At 39.9% G+C, this 16,191-nt stretch overlaps 1 non-coding gene and 1 pseudogene across 1 annotated transcript; one reads left to right on the top strand and one right to left on the bottom strand.

The window, feature by feature from the left end:
- Positions 1–155: 155 nt before the first annotated feature.
- Positions 156–229, bottom strand: TRNAM-CAU (transfer RNA methionine (anticodon CAU)). Its single transcript has one exon. It is a non-coding gene; the product is annotated as a tRNA-Met (tRNA).
- A 5,395-nt stretch (positions 230–5,624) lies between these two features.
- Positions 5,625–15,932, top strand: LOC130501948 (uncharacterized; annotated as a pseudogene).
- The last annotated feature ends 259 nt before the right edge of the window (positions 15,933–16,191 follow it).

Below are 16,191 nucleotides of genomic sequence, written 5' to 3'. Positions count from 1 at the left end.
TCCCTCTGAGATCTAGTCTCAATAAGAATGCTAGTTTTTACTGTTCATATATTATGATATGAATATACCACACCAATTCGTTATGTATAGATGATGAAAAGATTCCATTGATACAGAGCCAATTCCAATAGACTTATTGGAGGGTCCCATTTGCGTGCATCCAATAGGAATTGAACCTATGAATTCGCCAATTATGAGTTGGGCGCTTTAACCATTCAGCCATGGATGCTTAGTGAGGATCCTCGTACATGGTGAATAACCAAATTGTCATAATCAGCATTTTTCAAGAAAATAAGGCGAGTTATATTTAATCTATTTAAACAGTGATCATAAGCAAATACATATATATATACTTCCAAAAAAGTGGAAATAGAAAACTCTGTTGCTGAGCCCCATCGAACTCTAAATATCCTTGAAATTTCTCCATTTGGATTGAAATTTGGTTTGAACTAAAAGTAAAAGTCTTTATTTTCTTGAGTTATGAAATGACACATAGTGCGATACAGTCAAAATAAGGTATAAGATTACAAAAGCAATAAATACCTCATAAACAGGTAGACTGCTAACTGAATTCTCTATTTTAATAGGCTTCTGTTCGTTATATTATTAGAATAACAAAACAAGATGATTAGAATTCCTTTATTTTTTTGACCTAATCGCTCATTTGATTTTGGAAATATATATTATGAATATACTGCGTCTTTTACACATTCATCTCCAAGCTAAACCCAAACTGACTAGGGAAAAAATAATTAGGACTCACGAAAAAATTGATAATAACACGCACGAAAAAAATTCCTTCCTATATCTGTATTAGGTACTAATCTATTTTTAACATTTAATTAGATCGGGTAATTTTTTAAATTACGAATGGAACTCGTTTCTTTTTTTTTCTTAGAATAAGGAAAACTGGTTTTTTAATCCATCCATTTATATTTATTCACTCTACCCAAATTGGAATCTTCTTTTTTTTTCGACAAGGTTGTACCGATCAGAAAAAGGTATCTGAATTCTCCCTTGATACGACATGCTATTTTTCCGTTCATTCCTTTAAGGATCAGTCGTGGTCTTACAAACTCTACCGCAGATCTGGATGAATCATTTTCTTCATACAAATGTGTAAAATTTGCTAGTCACACTTAAAAGCTGAATACTCAGACCGTTGAGTTAGCAACCCCCCGCCCCCCAAAAAAAAGAAAAGAAAGTACAGCAAATATGTAGATAAAAGCTGAATAAAGAAAAATCCAGTCATGTGTGCGTCAGGGATAAATAGATCTATTTCTCTATGATATAATTATATTTGGTCCATACACTGTTGTCAATATGATTGTACATTTTTATTATAGCGAAAAGAATAGGAAAAAAAATTTAACCCGTGGTTTGTTAGTTCACACAATGAATGAAAACTAAGCCGAATAGGATAATCTCAAATCTTTATATATATATATATATATATATATATATATATATATATATACTTTTTAGACCTTTTTATGACCTTTCATTATTCATATAATAATATATTTATTTAGTTATTCATATAAAATAATAATATATATTTAGTAAAATAATAATAATATATATTTAGTTAAAGTAATATATTAATATAAATATATATTATGATTAAGAATTAATAGATTAATATATCATGTATTTTACAGTATTATTTTCTATATTTTTTATACAATAAAATTTTGTATTTATACAAAAATTTTAGAATTTATATAGATCCAAAAGTTATTTTTATAATTTTGTTAATTATTATAAAACATGGTAGTTTTTAGCAGGATATTTGTGAGTTTTCATACCTTTAGGAAGAATATTAATAATAAATGGAAATTCTAATAAATCAAAATAAATATGATGGAAACGAAAGAAAGAGGAGGAAAGAAAAGAGTAGATCAAATTTGATACCAAGCTATATATGAGTCTTTAACATCCTCTTTTTTTATAGTTCATTAATTCAATTTAGTTTTATTAATACTTAAATTACGTAAAAATCCATGCCTTTTTTGAAATATCATGAACTGTTCTTGTTGGTTGAGAGCCCTTTTTAAGGAAATCGAGAATAGCAGGAAGATTTAAATAAGTTTGATTAGTTATCGGATCATAAAACACCACCTTCCGAAGATCTCTTCCTTCTCTTCGGGATCGAACATCAATTGCAACGATTCAATAAACAGCTCATTGGGATAGATGTATATGAATAATAACCCCCCCCCCCCGCCCCCCGAGAAACGTATAAGAGGTTTTGGCCTCGTATGGCTCGAGAAAAAATGCGATGAGTAGAAGTTAACTCTCTTTATAAAATTAAAACATTAAATCAATTAGCCAGTATTGAAGCCCTAACTATTTTTTTCATAAAAAGCGTCCGTAACATTCGTATTCTCGTAACTCAAGTTAAATAACTCTCAAATATCTCAACAGAGAATTTAATGTGGCCGATTTCCCCTCCTTTGCAATTAGTTTCGCTACAGCACCCGCTGCTCTAGCTAATTGTCCACCCTTTCAAGTGTGATTTCTATATTATGTATGGCCGTGCCTAAGGGTGTATCAGTTGAAGTAGATTCTTCTTTTTGATCAATCAAAACCCCTTCTCAAACTGTACAAGCTTCTTCCAAAGCATACGGCTTTCTGAATGTAGATGATGATATTTATACGGATGGATCTTATATATATCGTAGAATTCGTCTATATATGGTAGAAGTACCACGAGAGTGGATATATAGGAATCAAAATCTGCGGAATAACTTATGATCTTCTACATACTAGGTCTTCCCATTCTGTCATCTGGCGTATGTTCTTCATGTAGCATTCAGACTGAATGACTATATGAAATTACGTCGATACTTCCACATATTATGGGTAACGTAGGAGACATCTCTATTTTTCTCCAGGGGAATCTTTAGAATAACCACTGCTTAACTTTCAATTCGCCTCTGACCATCAAATGAAATGTGAATAACCCATCCTCCTCTCTTTGAAACAAGGGGCGCTTATGGTTCTGTCGGTGCTTGAAACAATTTTTTCTTCTCCTTATTACTTTATCTCTAGAGTCAATAATTTTATATGAGGAACTACTGAACTCAATCACTTGCTGCCGTTACTCTTCAGTTTTCTGTTGAGGTCTATCCTGCAGAGGTACTCAAATTGGCTCAGTGATCGATTTCTAGGTTTTTTCGTAAACCTAATTGGTTACTTCCAATTACGTAAATCAAACAGTTCAAACCGCACTCAAAGGTAGGGCTTTTCCCATTTTTATAGGAACTTCTGTGCCAGAAACAATGGTATCCAATTATAGCCCCTCTGGGATGTAAAATATACCTCTTCTCACCATCCTCATAGTGTATGAGACAAATGTATGCATTTCGATTAGGGTCATATTCTATGGTTACGATTCTACCATATATGTCTTTTTGTATTTCGTCGAAAATCTATTTTACGGTATAGACGCTTATGACCTCCCCCTCTATGCCTTACTGTAATGATTCCTCTGGCATTACGACCTTTACCACAATGATGCTGCCCATAGATCAAATTATATTGTGGATTGGATTTCACTTGACTGTCTACGGCTCCATTGCGTGTTCTCGGGGTAGAAGTTTTGTAATTAAATATTTTGATTTAAGTTCTTTTCTTTCTAAGAGGTGGAATAGAATAAACCGGTTGAAGCATAATGATCATACGTTTGTAATGCATTGTATGTTCCCAGAATAGGTCCCATTCTTTTAACCTTTATGGGGAGTAGATGACTATTCATAGCTATTACCTTGACACCAAAGAAGAGTTTGACACAATGCTTTATTTCTGTCCTAGTTGATCCTGATTCGACATTAAAAGTTTATTGATTTTTCCCCAATAGCCGAATATTTTGTCTATAAATACTGCATATTTGATTCCATCCATAATCGATTTTCTTCCCTATGAGTTCTAGTCTCAATAAGAATGCTAGTTTTTACTGTTCATATATAATGATATAAATATACCACACCAATTCGTTATGTATAGATGATGAGAAGATTCTATTGATACAGAGCCAATTCCAATAGACTTATTGGAGGGTCCCATTGGCGTGCATCCAATAGGAATTGAACCTACGAATTCGCCAATTATGAGTTGGGTGTTTTAACCATTCAGCCATGGATGCTTAGTGGGGATCCTCGTACATGGAATAACCAAATTCCAATTTTGAATGAAATCTTTAGGATAAATCAATGCAATTTAGGAAGAATCAATTAAAGGACATCAATTCAAATCCTGGATTTTCGAATTGAGAGATATAGTGAGAGAGATCAAGAATTCTCACTATTTCTTAGATTCATGGACCCGAATCAATTCAGTGGGATCTTTCATTCATTTTTTTTTCAACCAAGAACGTTTTAGAAAACTCTTGGACCCTCGAATTTTTAGTATCCTACTTTTGCGCAATTCACAGGGTTCAACAAGCAATCGATATTTCACGATCAAGGGTGTAGTACTATTTGTAGTAGCGGCCCTTCTATATCGTATTAACAATCAAAATATGGCGTAAAGCAAAATTCTCTATTTGAAAGGGCTTCTTCCTATACCTATGAATTCCATTGGACCCAGAAATGATACATCAGAAGAATCTTTTGAGTCTTCCAATATCAATAGGTTGATTGTTTGGCTCCTTATCTTACAAAAGGAAAAAAAGATCTCTGAGAGCTGTTTCTGGGATCCGAAAGAGAGTACTCGGGTTCTCCCAATAACTAAAAAGTGTATCATGTCGGAATCTAACTGGAGTTCGTGGTGGTGGAGAAACTGGATCGAAAAGAGGGATTTTTGTTGTAAGATACCTAATGAAACCGTCGCTGGAATTTATATCTCATTTAAAAAGAAAGATATCAAATATCTGGAGTTTATTTTTGTATATTATATGGATGATCTGATCCGCAAGGGCCATGATTGGGAATTGTTTGATCGTCTTTCTCCGAATAAGAGGCAAAACATAATCAACTTGAGTGTGATCTGCGGAATAACTTATGTTATGATCTTCTACACACTAGGTCTTCCCATTCCGTCATCTGAGTTATGTTCTTCATGTAGCATTCAGACTGAATGACTATATGAAATTACGTCGATACTTCCACATATTATGGGTAACGTAGGAGACATCTCTATTTTTCTCCAGGGAAATCTTTAGAATAACCACTGCTTAACTTTCAATTCGCCTTTGACCATCAAATGAAATGTGAATAACCCATCCTCCTCTCTTTGAAATAAGGGGCGCTTATGGTTCCGTCAGTGCTTGAAGTCTTCTCCTTATTACTTTATCTCTAGAATCAATAATTTTATATGAGGAACTACTGAACTCAATTACTTGCTGCCGTTACTCTTCAGTTTTCTGTTGAGGTATATCCTGCAGAAATACTCAAATTGGATCAGTGATCGATTTCTAGGTTTTTTCGTAAACCTAATTGGTTACTTCCAATTACGTAAATCAAATCATATATATAATGGGACACTTTTTTCTTTTCTAAGAGTGTCCACATCATCGTTTTTTTAATAATTGTGGGCCCACGTTTTTTGGTTTGGTTTTAAGTTTACGAATTTACGCTATTTGATTTTGGTTCTCTGATTATTTGGTCAGCTTCGTTTTAAAGGAATTGTTGGTTATTAAAACCAAACTCTGCGTTTTGTGTTTGACTATTGGGCTTCCTCCTTTTCTTTCTTCTGCGACTCTGCAACCTGCCGTCTCCGCTAATCTTACTCTGCAACACACAATGGTTTCTTCTATCAAATCTTAGTCTCCCCTATTGTTCACCGGTTTCCTTTTAATTCCACCAATAAATGTTATTTTCATTTATCCCAGATGTCGACCTCTCTGTTTCCTTCACCTATGCATAAGAGAGGGTTGAGCAAGTATGATGAAATCTTCACGACCCCTCACAGTTAATCTTCTCTATCAACCATAGAAAGATAATTAGAAAATATTTTCCTCCGATACTGTTGTGTAGCGATCAGCCGCGTCTCCCACTGGGTTGATCTTCCCAGTTTATTGTTACTCGGCTGAAGTATTTGTATCGACAAACATCTTATATTAGATCTTAAATTTGTTTTTTTAAAAAGCCTATGATCAAGTTGTTAAGCATCTTATATTACATCTTAGATTTGTTTTTAAAAGCAGATGGTCAAAATCGATAAGTGTCTTATATATATATATATATGATTTCGTGATGAAACCTTATGCTGTTCTGGGCAGATTCGTTATGTCTAAAGTGCAGACCTTAAATGTTTGTGTCTTTTCTGATTTGTCCAAGGTTCTGACCTTTGAACCTTCTGTCATACAGATCTCTTAGTGTTTGCGTCTTTTGGTCTCAGGTGGCTTGCAAGAAACTAAAAAACAGCAGACTGTTCCTAAACTACTAGAAGCAGTTCTCAAGACATGAAACATAATGAATGTCAGAACTTTCTGTGATGACGCACAAGCTTTCAAGCTAGACACACTATCGAAACTCTCGGACGTCAAACGAACTGATGGCGGAACCACACTCTTGCACTTTGTTGTCCTTGAGATTGTTCGTTGTGCTCTCCGCCTCCAGAGATCAAGCAAAAGCTTCTCCAGTGTTAAAACAGACGATACCAACACGGACACAAGTCCACAGTCTGTCGAACGTTACTGAAGCACGGGACTGATAGAACTTGAATGTTTATTGAGTAAGATCCGCCCAACTCTTAATCTCACAAACCGAGATCAAGCCACAAGACTCTCTTGCTCTCAATCGAATAGCAAGTCCAAAGACTCTAACTGTCTAACTGACTCATTACTCTTGGGTCCTTTTATAGCTAAGGCCCAAGTACATTCTTTTATTATATTTGTAACAACTTGTAACAATTCTTCCACGTCATCATTCTTTATCTCAATCAACCCGTTCCCTCTGTTCTTCTTGCTCTGATACTCTCTCATCCTCCTTTATCTTTCTCACATAAACTCTTCTTAGCATATCAATACCCCCGTTCACGAGTTTCAGCTTGTCCTCAAGTGAAAACGTTGGAAACTGATGCTTCACTTCATTTGCGCGTAGCCAAGATGTCTCGTGATCAGGAATGTTTCGCCATTTGATCAATACCTCCAAGTACCCCGCTTCATCATAACGAGTATCCAAAATCTCCTCTGCTCAATTACCACTTCATCATTAGCGTCCAAGACAGGTGGGAGCTCCGAAACCACTGCAGAAGTACCAATCACCGGTTTTAACTGAGATATGTGAAAGACCGGATGAATGCGTGAAGTCTCTGGTAACTGTAGCCGATAAGCAACCTTCCCAACTCTTCCAATCACCTCAAATGTACCGTAATATCGAGCTGCCAATTTCTGAAACAACCTGCGACTGACTGAATGCTGACGATACGGTCTCAGTTTCAGGTATACCTTAGCTCCGACATCAAACTCCAAGTCTCTCCTATGCTTATCAGCATTATTTTTCATCAGCTCCTGAGCCCTCACAAGATTGTCCTTAATTGACACCAACAATCGATCTCTCTCTTGCAACGCAGACTCCAGCTCAAAGTTCACTGTTGATCCCGGCTCATACGACAACAAGTGTAGTGGTTCTCGATCGTAGACCACTTTGAAAGGCGTACACTTCAAAGCTGTATGATAAGCTGTGTTATACCAAAGCTCTGCCCATGTAAGATACTTGGCCCACGTCTTTGGATGTGTGGAGGCGAAGCATCGAAGATACGTCTCCAAACATCTATTCAACACTTCAGATTGTCCATCGGACTGCGGGTGAAACGCCGTACTGAAGCGAAGTCTTGTACCCGAAAGCCTGAAGCACTCCTTCCTGAACTTGCTGAGGAAAATTCTATCGCGGTCAGAGATAATAGACTTAGGATATCCATGTAGCCGAATAACCTCCTGAGCAAACTTCTTTGCCACATCTACAGCTGTAAAGGGATGCCTCAATGTCATAAAATGCACGTATTTACTCAACATGTCGACAACTACAAGAATCACATTAACCCCTTGTGATGTCGGCAGACCCTTTATAAAATCCATAGCGATATCTTCCCAAACCTGCACTGGCAACTCGATTGGTTGTATCAAAAATAGACTGGTCATTCCACAAAAATAGCTATTTTTCCGTTCATTCCTTTAAGGATCAGTCATGGTCTAACAAACTCTACCGCAGATCTGGATGAATCATTTCTTCATACAAATGTGTAAAAGATGCTAGTCACAATTAAAAGCTGAATACTCGACTGATCCAGATCTTAGCGAAAGACTGGATTTCTTATCTCATGTTTGATTTTCGTGAAAAAAATACCGATTGAGGTGGAGGGTTTCTTCAAACAACAAGGAGGTGGGTCAACTATTCAATCAAATGATATGGAGCATGTTTCCCATCTCTTCTTGAGAAACAAGCGGACTATTTCTTTGCAAAATTGTGCTCAATTTCATATGTGGCAATTCCACCAAGATATCTTCGTTAGTTGGGGGAAGAATCCGCACGAATCGGATTTTTTGAGGAAAATATCGAGAGAGAATTTGATTTGGTTAGACAATGTGTGGTTGGTAAACAAGGATAGATTCTTTAGCAAGGTACGAAATGTATCGTCAAATATTCAATATGATTCTACAAGATCTAGTTTCGTTCAAGTAACAAATTCTAGCCAATTGAACGGATCTTCTGATCAATTCATAGATCCTTTCGATTCCATTAGTAATGACGATTCAGAATATCACTATCACACTTTGATCAATCAAAGAGAGATTCAACAACGAAAAGAAAGATCGCTTTTTTGGGATCCTTCCTTTATTCAAACAGAAGGAAGAGAGATAGAATCAGACTGATTCCCTCAATACCTTTCTGGATATTCCTCCATGCCCGGCTATTCACGGAACATGAAAAGCGAATGAATAATCATCTGCTTCCGGAAAAAAGCGAAGATTTTTTTTTTTTGGAATTCTACAAGAGTCATTCATTCTTTTTTCTCTGACAGATTGTCAGAACTTCATCTGGGTTCGAATCCTACTGAGAGGTCCACTAGGGATCAGAAATTATTGAAGAAAGAACAAGCTGTTTCTTTTATCCCTTCCAGGCGATCAGAAAATAAAGAAATAGTTAATATATTCAAGATAATTGCGTATTTACAAAATACCGTCTCAATTCATCCTATTTCATCAGATCTAGGATGTGATACGGTTCTGAAGGATGAACTGGATATGGACAGTTCCAATAAGATTTCATTCTTGAACAAAAATCCATTTTTATTTATTCCATCTATTCCATGAACGGAAGAGGGGGGATACACGTTACGCCACAATTTTGAGTCAGAAGAGAGATTTCAGAAAATGGCAGATCTATTCACTCTATCAATAACCGATCCGGATCTGGTGTATCATAAGGGATTTTCCTTTTCTATTGATTCCTACGGATTGGATCAAAGACAATTCTTGAAGGAGGTTTTCAACTCCAGGGATGAATTGAAAAAAGGGCAGAATTTTTGGTTTTTTCATGTTGTCAAAGAGTTGAACAATGGTTTTCCGTGTTGTCAAAGAGTTGAACTCTGAAAATAGATAGCGAGTGCCTGATAGAATTGATCAGGTCATGTAGGAACAAGTTTCAAGTCTACCGGTCTGTTACGATGCCTCAGCTGCATACATAACTGCACTTCCACTTGACACCTATCGTAATGATAAACGGCTCGTCTCGCCGTGACCTTCTCTTGAATTCTCAAAACTTTTGTCACTCCATCCCCGCAGGGGTGGAGAACCCGTTGCTGTCTCGGATGAGCTACGGAGGCTCTAGGGAAGTCGGAACATGAGAGCACTCATCTTGGGGTGGGCTTACTACTTAGATTCTTTTAGCAGTTATCCGCTCCGCACATGGCTACCCAGCGTTTACCGTGGGCACGATAACTGGTACACCAGAGGTGCGTCCTTCCCGGTCCTCTCGTACTAGGGAAAGGTCCTCTCAATGCTCTAACACCCACACCGAATATGGACCGAACTGTCTCACGACGTTCTGAACCCAGCTCACGTACCGCTTTAATGGGTGAACAGCCCAACCCTTGGAACATACTACAGCCCCATGTTGCGAAGAGCCGACATCGAGGTGCCAAACCTTCCTGTCGATGTTAGGTCTTGGAGAAGATCAGCCTGTTATCCCTAGAACAACTTTTATCAGTTGACCGACGACCCTTCCACTCGGCACTGTCGGATCACTAAGGCCGACTTTCGTCTCTGCTCGACGGGTGGTGATGGAACCCAGGACCTGGACCAGGACTTGGAGCAGACTCAGGACGATCAGATCAGTCCAACTGAGGTTCAACCATTCAGCCGTACCAGATCAACGGACAGAGCCGTGTACCGGATCGACCCGAGTGCACCCGGACGCGACCTAAGGATGGATTCACGACCTGATGACCGAATCAGCCGACCCACAGGCGTTCTTCCCCGACCCATTCGTCATTCTAGAGCCAACAGTCAAGCCAGAACCCATGATCATCGAGATAAATCTGATTCCGGACTTAGCATGTCTTTCCTGGCCCGTTTGGGACGTACCGCACGCCCGGATCAGGCTGATCTCGACCTTTCCGACCACTTTGATGATTTCATGATGATCGATGCGTCCAACTTCTCCAAAGGGATGTTACTTAGGCTCTCTGAAGATTTGGGTCGAGCTATCTCTTCATCCGTTCATGGATCATCGATGATCAACCATGCGGGCAGCCTTGCGTCCGTCCTGCTCCTTACCGCGGACGACCTGATCATCACAGGATGAACCTGGACGAATCACGAACCTGGACAGTCAATGAACCTTGCCAAGTCTTCATCAATTTCCGAACTTTGACTGGTCTTGGTCAATTTTATATTTTCTATGTCTTGTTTTCAACATTTCTATTTTCAATTTTGTCTTTTCCAATAATTCTCTTTATGTTTCTTTGACTCACAAACACTATAAATAAGTGAGTCTCTCATGAATAAAATGACAATCGATTTTGCTTTGCTATTTTTGAGTTTTTTCTCATTGTTCTTTGTCTCAAGAACATTCATAGTTTGCTTGGTGAGGTTATCTCCGAGTGAAACACCTTCGTTGTGTTGGACCGGTGCGTCACATCTGGCAACCTTCGAAACTCTGGTAGTATCTTTGGGCTTCCGCAACCCTTAGTGTCACCCTTCAATCCACCAGTTCTCAATCCTCTCGGATCTGAGTTCATATCATCCGTACCGGTAGAGTGATCCGTATTTTGGTTCTATCAAGTGGTATCAGAGCCACTCTTCCGGTAACTCTTTTTCTATCCATCTTTCTCATCTCTCCATTTCTTCTAAACACTTCTTCATCTATCTATCTTGAACCCGGGCCCCTCATTACCCCCATTAAAAAAAAAAAAAAAAAAAACGAAAGTTTCAAAGTTTGATTGTTTGTGGTGTGGTGGTGGAAGAGAAAGCCTGCTGGCCGAAGATAAATCCGGCCTTTGAGGTGGTTAAGGCGGGTTCCCCTTTGAAATCTCTTATCTTTCTCTCTTGGTCATTTGTGTTCACTTGGATTTTCTCATTGGGTGATCTTGTTTGCTCTCTTAGAACTTTGGGAGGAACTCTCTTGTGTGATTACCAAAAATTTGAGTGAAACACGTGTGTGGGTGAGATAAACACCTGAGAGTGTGAGGCTTTTACTCTAACTTTGCCTTGTTTAAGTTTTCAGGAAACCATGGGCAGTGAAGAAGAAAGAAACAGACCCGGAAATTCTGTTGCTGGATTATCTAACTTGCAAATGCGTGCTCTCAATGATTCTATGTCTAACTTGTTGAATACAGGTTTGGAGGCGATCCATCTTAGGCTGGATGAACTTCAGGGCCGACCAGCTCAGTCCCGAACCAGAACCAGGCGTGACCGCCCAAGGAGACACAGCCGGTCCGACCTTGAGATCCGGGAAGATTCCTATGATGATGATCAGTCCATCAACCGACCAAGGAGAGCTCCTAGACAACAAAACCAAGGTGATGTCAATCCATTTGGTAGAAATGAAAGAACTAATGATGGATTGGGTGGTTTGAAATTGAAAATTCCAAGTTTTGATGGCAAGAATGATCCAGATGCTTTTCTTGAATGGGAAAGAAAGATTGAACTTGTTTTTGATTGTCAAAACTTTTCTGATATTAAAAAGGTTAGACTTGCTGCTGCTGAGTTTACTGGCGATGCTATTAACTGGTATGATCGAGTTGTGACTAGCAGGAGGAGATCAGGTGAGGCGCCAGTTGATACATGGGATGAGCTTTCAATGCTGATGAGGAAACGCTTTGTTCCCGACCATTACCACAGAGATCTACACCATAAACTCAGGCGCTTGCTTCAAGGTTCTAAGACAGTTGAGGACTATCACCAGGAGATGGAGACCTTGATGATCAAAGCTGATGTAGATGAGCCCCTGGACGCCACCATGGCTAGATTTCTCACCGGGCTCAACCGAGACATACAAGACCGCATGGAGGTGGAAGACTATGACAGCATGGAACAGATGCTACAGAAGGCCGTGCTGATTGAACAACAACTCAAGAGAAAAGGTCTCTCCAAATCGACCTTTGCTTCAAAACCGACCTTTGCTTCCAAGCCAAACTATCAAGACAAGGGTAAGTCTTCTTCCACAACAAATACAGCTTTTAAGACTAATGTCCCTGCTCGTGTTGATAGAGAAAAGAAAGAAGAGGCTCCCAAACGAACCAGAGACATCCAATGCTTTAGGTGTCATGGCCTTGGCCACTATGCCAACCGATGTCCAAACCAAAAGGTGATGGTACTCTTGGAGAATGGAGAAGTCGAATCTGAAGAAGACAAGGAGGATCTCGGACTAGTGTATGATACTGATGATGAGGAAGAAGCACTTGACACTCTTGTAAAGAAACTTGGGCTTGTTACTCGGCCTCTTTCTCGTCCTTTCAGGTTGGAGTGGCTCAATGAGGCTGGAGAACAGTATGTGAAAGAGCAAGTCACAGTTCCACTCTCCATTGGCCGATACGAGGATGAGGTTGTGTGCAATGTGCTTCCCATCAATGCTTGCCATGTTCTCTTGGGCCGGCCTTGGCAATTTGACAAGAAGGCAGTGCATGATGGCTTCACAAACAGGCACTCGTTTGATCACAAAGGAAAGAAGATCACCTTGGTGCCTTTGTCACCTTCGGAAGTCCATCAAGACCATGTCCAACTTAAGAAGAACCGAGACCAAGACTCTAAGGCTGATAAACCCGAGACCAGTACCAGAAACTCCAACTTCTTTGTCAAAGAAAGTCAGGTAAGGAAGTCTCTTTGCTCTCAAAAGCCATTTCTCTTACTTGTTTATAAAGAGTCTCTTTGGCCTCATCTTCTTCTGACCTTGCACCGGAGATTCCGAGTGAGTTTTTAGGTATCTTGCAGGATTAATCTGATGTGTTTCCAGAAGAAAATCCCAAAGGATTGCCACCAGTGAGAGGCATTGAGCATCAGATTGATCTCGTCCCGGGCGCCTCTCTACCGAACCGACCAGCATACCGCACCAATCCGGTCGAGGCCAAGGAGCTGGAGAAACAGATCAACGACTTGCTTGAGAAGGGATACATCAGAGAGAGTCTCAGTCCCTGTGCCGTGCCTGTTCTACTTGTACCAAAGAAGGATGGCTCCTGGAGGATGTGTGTGGACTGCCGGGCCATAAACAACATCACGGTAAAGTATCGACATCCTATCCCTCGCCTTGATGATATGCTTGATGAACTCCATGGTTCTAAGTACTTTTCTAAGATAGACTTGAAAAGTGGCTATCATCAGATTAGGATGAAAGAAGGTGATGAATGGAAAACGGCCTTTAAAACAAAACTAGGTTTGTATGAGTGGCTTGTCATGCCCTTTGGTCTCACAAATGCACCTAGTACTTTCATGCGCCTAATGAATCATGTCTTGAGGTCTTTTATTGGTCATTTTGTTGTGGTTTACTTTGATGACATTCTTATTTACAGCAAAAGCCTTGATGAGCACAAACAACACCTGAAATCTGTTCTTGAAGTCCTTAGAAAGGAACATTTGTTTGCTAACCTTGGAAAATGTTCTTTTGGCACAGATCATGTGGTCTTTCTAGGTTTTGTTGTAGGTGCAGATGGCTTGAGAGTGGACGAGCAGAAGGTCCAAGAAATCCGAGACTGGCCAATTCCGACCACCAGTAGTGAAGTGAGAAGCTTCCATGGCCTTGCCGGTTTCTATAGGCGATTTGTTCAAAACTTCAGTACCTTGGCCGCTCCTCTCACTGAAGTGATCAAGAAGAACGTGGGGTTCAAATGGGGACCAGCTCAAGAAGAAGCATTCGAAATCCTTAAAGGGAAGTTGACTAATGCCCTTTACTTGTACTTCCAGATTTTTCTAAAGCTTTTGAGATCGAATGTGATGCTTCTGGTGTTGGTATTGGTGCTGTGTTGATGCAGGAAGGAAAACCAGTAGCTTATTTCAGTGAGAAGCTTGGTGGTGCCATGCTCAACTACCCCACATACGACCAGGAACTCTATGCCTTGGTGAGAGCCCTTCAAACGTGGCAGCACTATCTTTGGCCTAAGGAGTTCATCATCCACACTGACCATCAGTCTCTAAGACATCTTAAGGGTCAGCAGAAGCTCAACAAGAGGCATGCTCGTTGGATGGAGTTCATTGAGACATTCCCTTATGTGATCAAGTACAAACAAGGTAAGGAGAATGTTGTGGCCGATGCATTGTCTCGAAGGTATACTCTTCTCTCAGCCCTTGAAACTAAATTGCTTGGCTTTGAATTTATCAAGGATCTTTATGCCTCTGATCAGGACTTTAAAGAGATTTTTCGAAAATGCACCAAGGTTGCTTATGGGAAATACTTTCAAAGTTCTGGTTTCTTATTCTTTGATAACCGTTTGTGTGTGCCCCAATGTTCTTTGAGGGAGTTGTTTCTCAGGGAAGCTCATGGAGGAGGACTTATGGGACACTTTGGTGTCAAGAAGACTTACAAGGCTGTTCATGACCACTTCTATTGGCCGAGTTTGATGAAAGATGTTGAGAGGATCTGTAGCCGATGTGTGGTGTGCAAGAAGTCTAAGCCTAAAGCATCAAACCACGGTTTGTACTCAGCTCTACCCATTCCCTCTCATCCTTGGGTAGACATTTCTATGAAATTTTGTGCTTCGTTTGCCTAGGTCCAAAGCTGGACGAGATTCTATCTTTGTGGTTGTTGATAGGTTCCCGAAAATGGCTCATTTCATTCCATGTCACAAAACTGATGATGCTGTGCAAGTTGCAGATTTATTCTTTAAGGAAGTTGTTAGATTGCATGGAATGCCTAAGACCATTGTCTCTGATCGTGATGCTAAGTTCCTTAGCTATTTTTGGAAGACCTTGTGGTCTAAGCTAGGTACTAGATTGATGTTCTCTACAACTTGTCATCCGCAAACTGATGGGCAAACTGAAGTAGTTAATCGAACCTTGTCTGCTTTGCTTAGATCTTTGGTTAAAAAGAATCTTAAGACTTGGGAAGAATGTTTGCCTCATGTTGAGTTTGCTTACAATCATGCATTGCATTCAGCTACTAAGTTTTCTCCTTTTGAGGTTGTTTATGGATTTAATCCTTTGTCTCCACTTGATCTTTTACATTTGCCTTTGAGTGAACGAGTTAGTACAGATGGCAAGAGGAAAGTGGACAAGATCAAGAAGCTGCATGAACAGGTCGGGCCAACATTGAAGCCAAGTCCAAAGGCTACAAACGACTTGCAGACAAGAAGAGGAAAGAAGTGATCTTCCAGGAAGGTGATCTTGTTTGGGTCCATTTGAGGAAGGAACGATTCCCGGAACAAAGGAAGTCCAAACTCATGCCCCGGGTCGATGGTCCATTCCAGATTCTCAAGAAACTCCATGACAATGCTTACCAGCTTGATCTTCAGGGTAAGTATGATATCTCTTCAAGTTTTAATGTTTCTGATTTATCTCCTTTTCTTGCAGATGATCCGGATTTGTGGTCAATCCTTTGAAGAGGGAGGGAATGATGGAACCCAGGACCTGGACCAGGATTGGAGCAGACTCAGGACGATCAGATCAGTCCAACTGAGGTTCAGCCATTCAGCCGTACCAGATCAACGGACAGAGCCGTGTACGGATCGACCCGAGTGCACCCGGACGCAACCTAAGGATGGATTCACGACCTGATGACCGAATCAGCCGGACCCACAGGCGTTCTTTCCCGACCC

Source organism: Raphanus sativus, unplaced genomic scaffold, assembly GCF_000801105.2.
Source record: "Raphanus sativus cultivar WK10039 unplaced genomic scaffold, ASM80110v3 Scaffold0344, whole genome shotgun sequence".
Lineage (NCBI taxonomy): Eukaryota > Viridiplantae > Streptophyta > Magnoliopsida > Brassicales > Brassicaceae > Raphanus > Raphanus sativus.
This window is presented reverse-complemented; position numbering and strand designations above follow the sequence as displayed.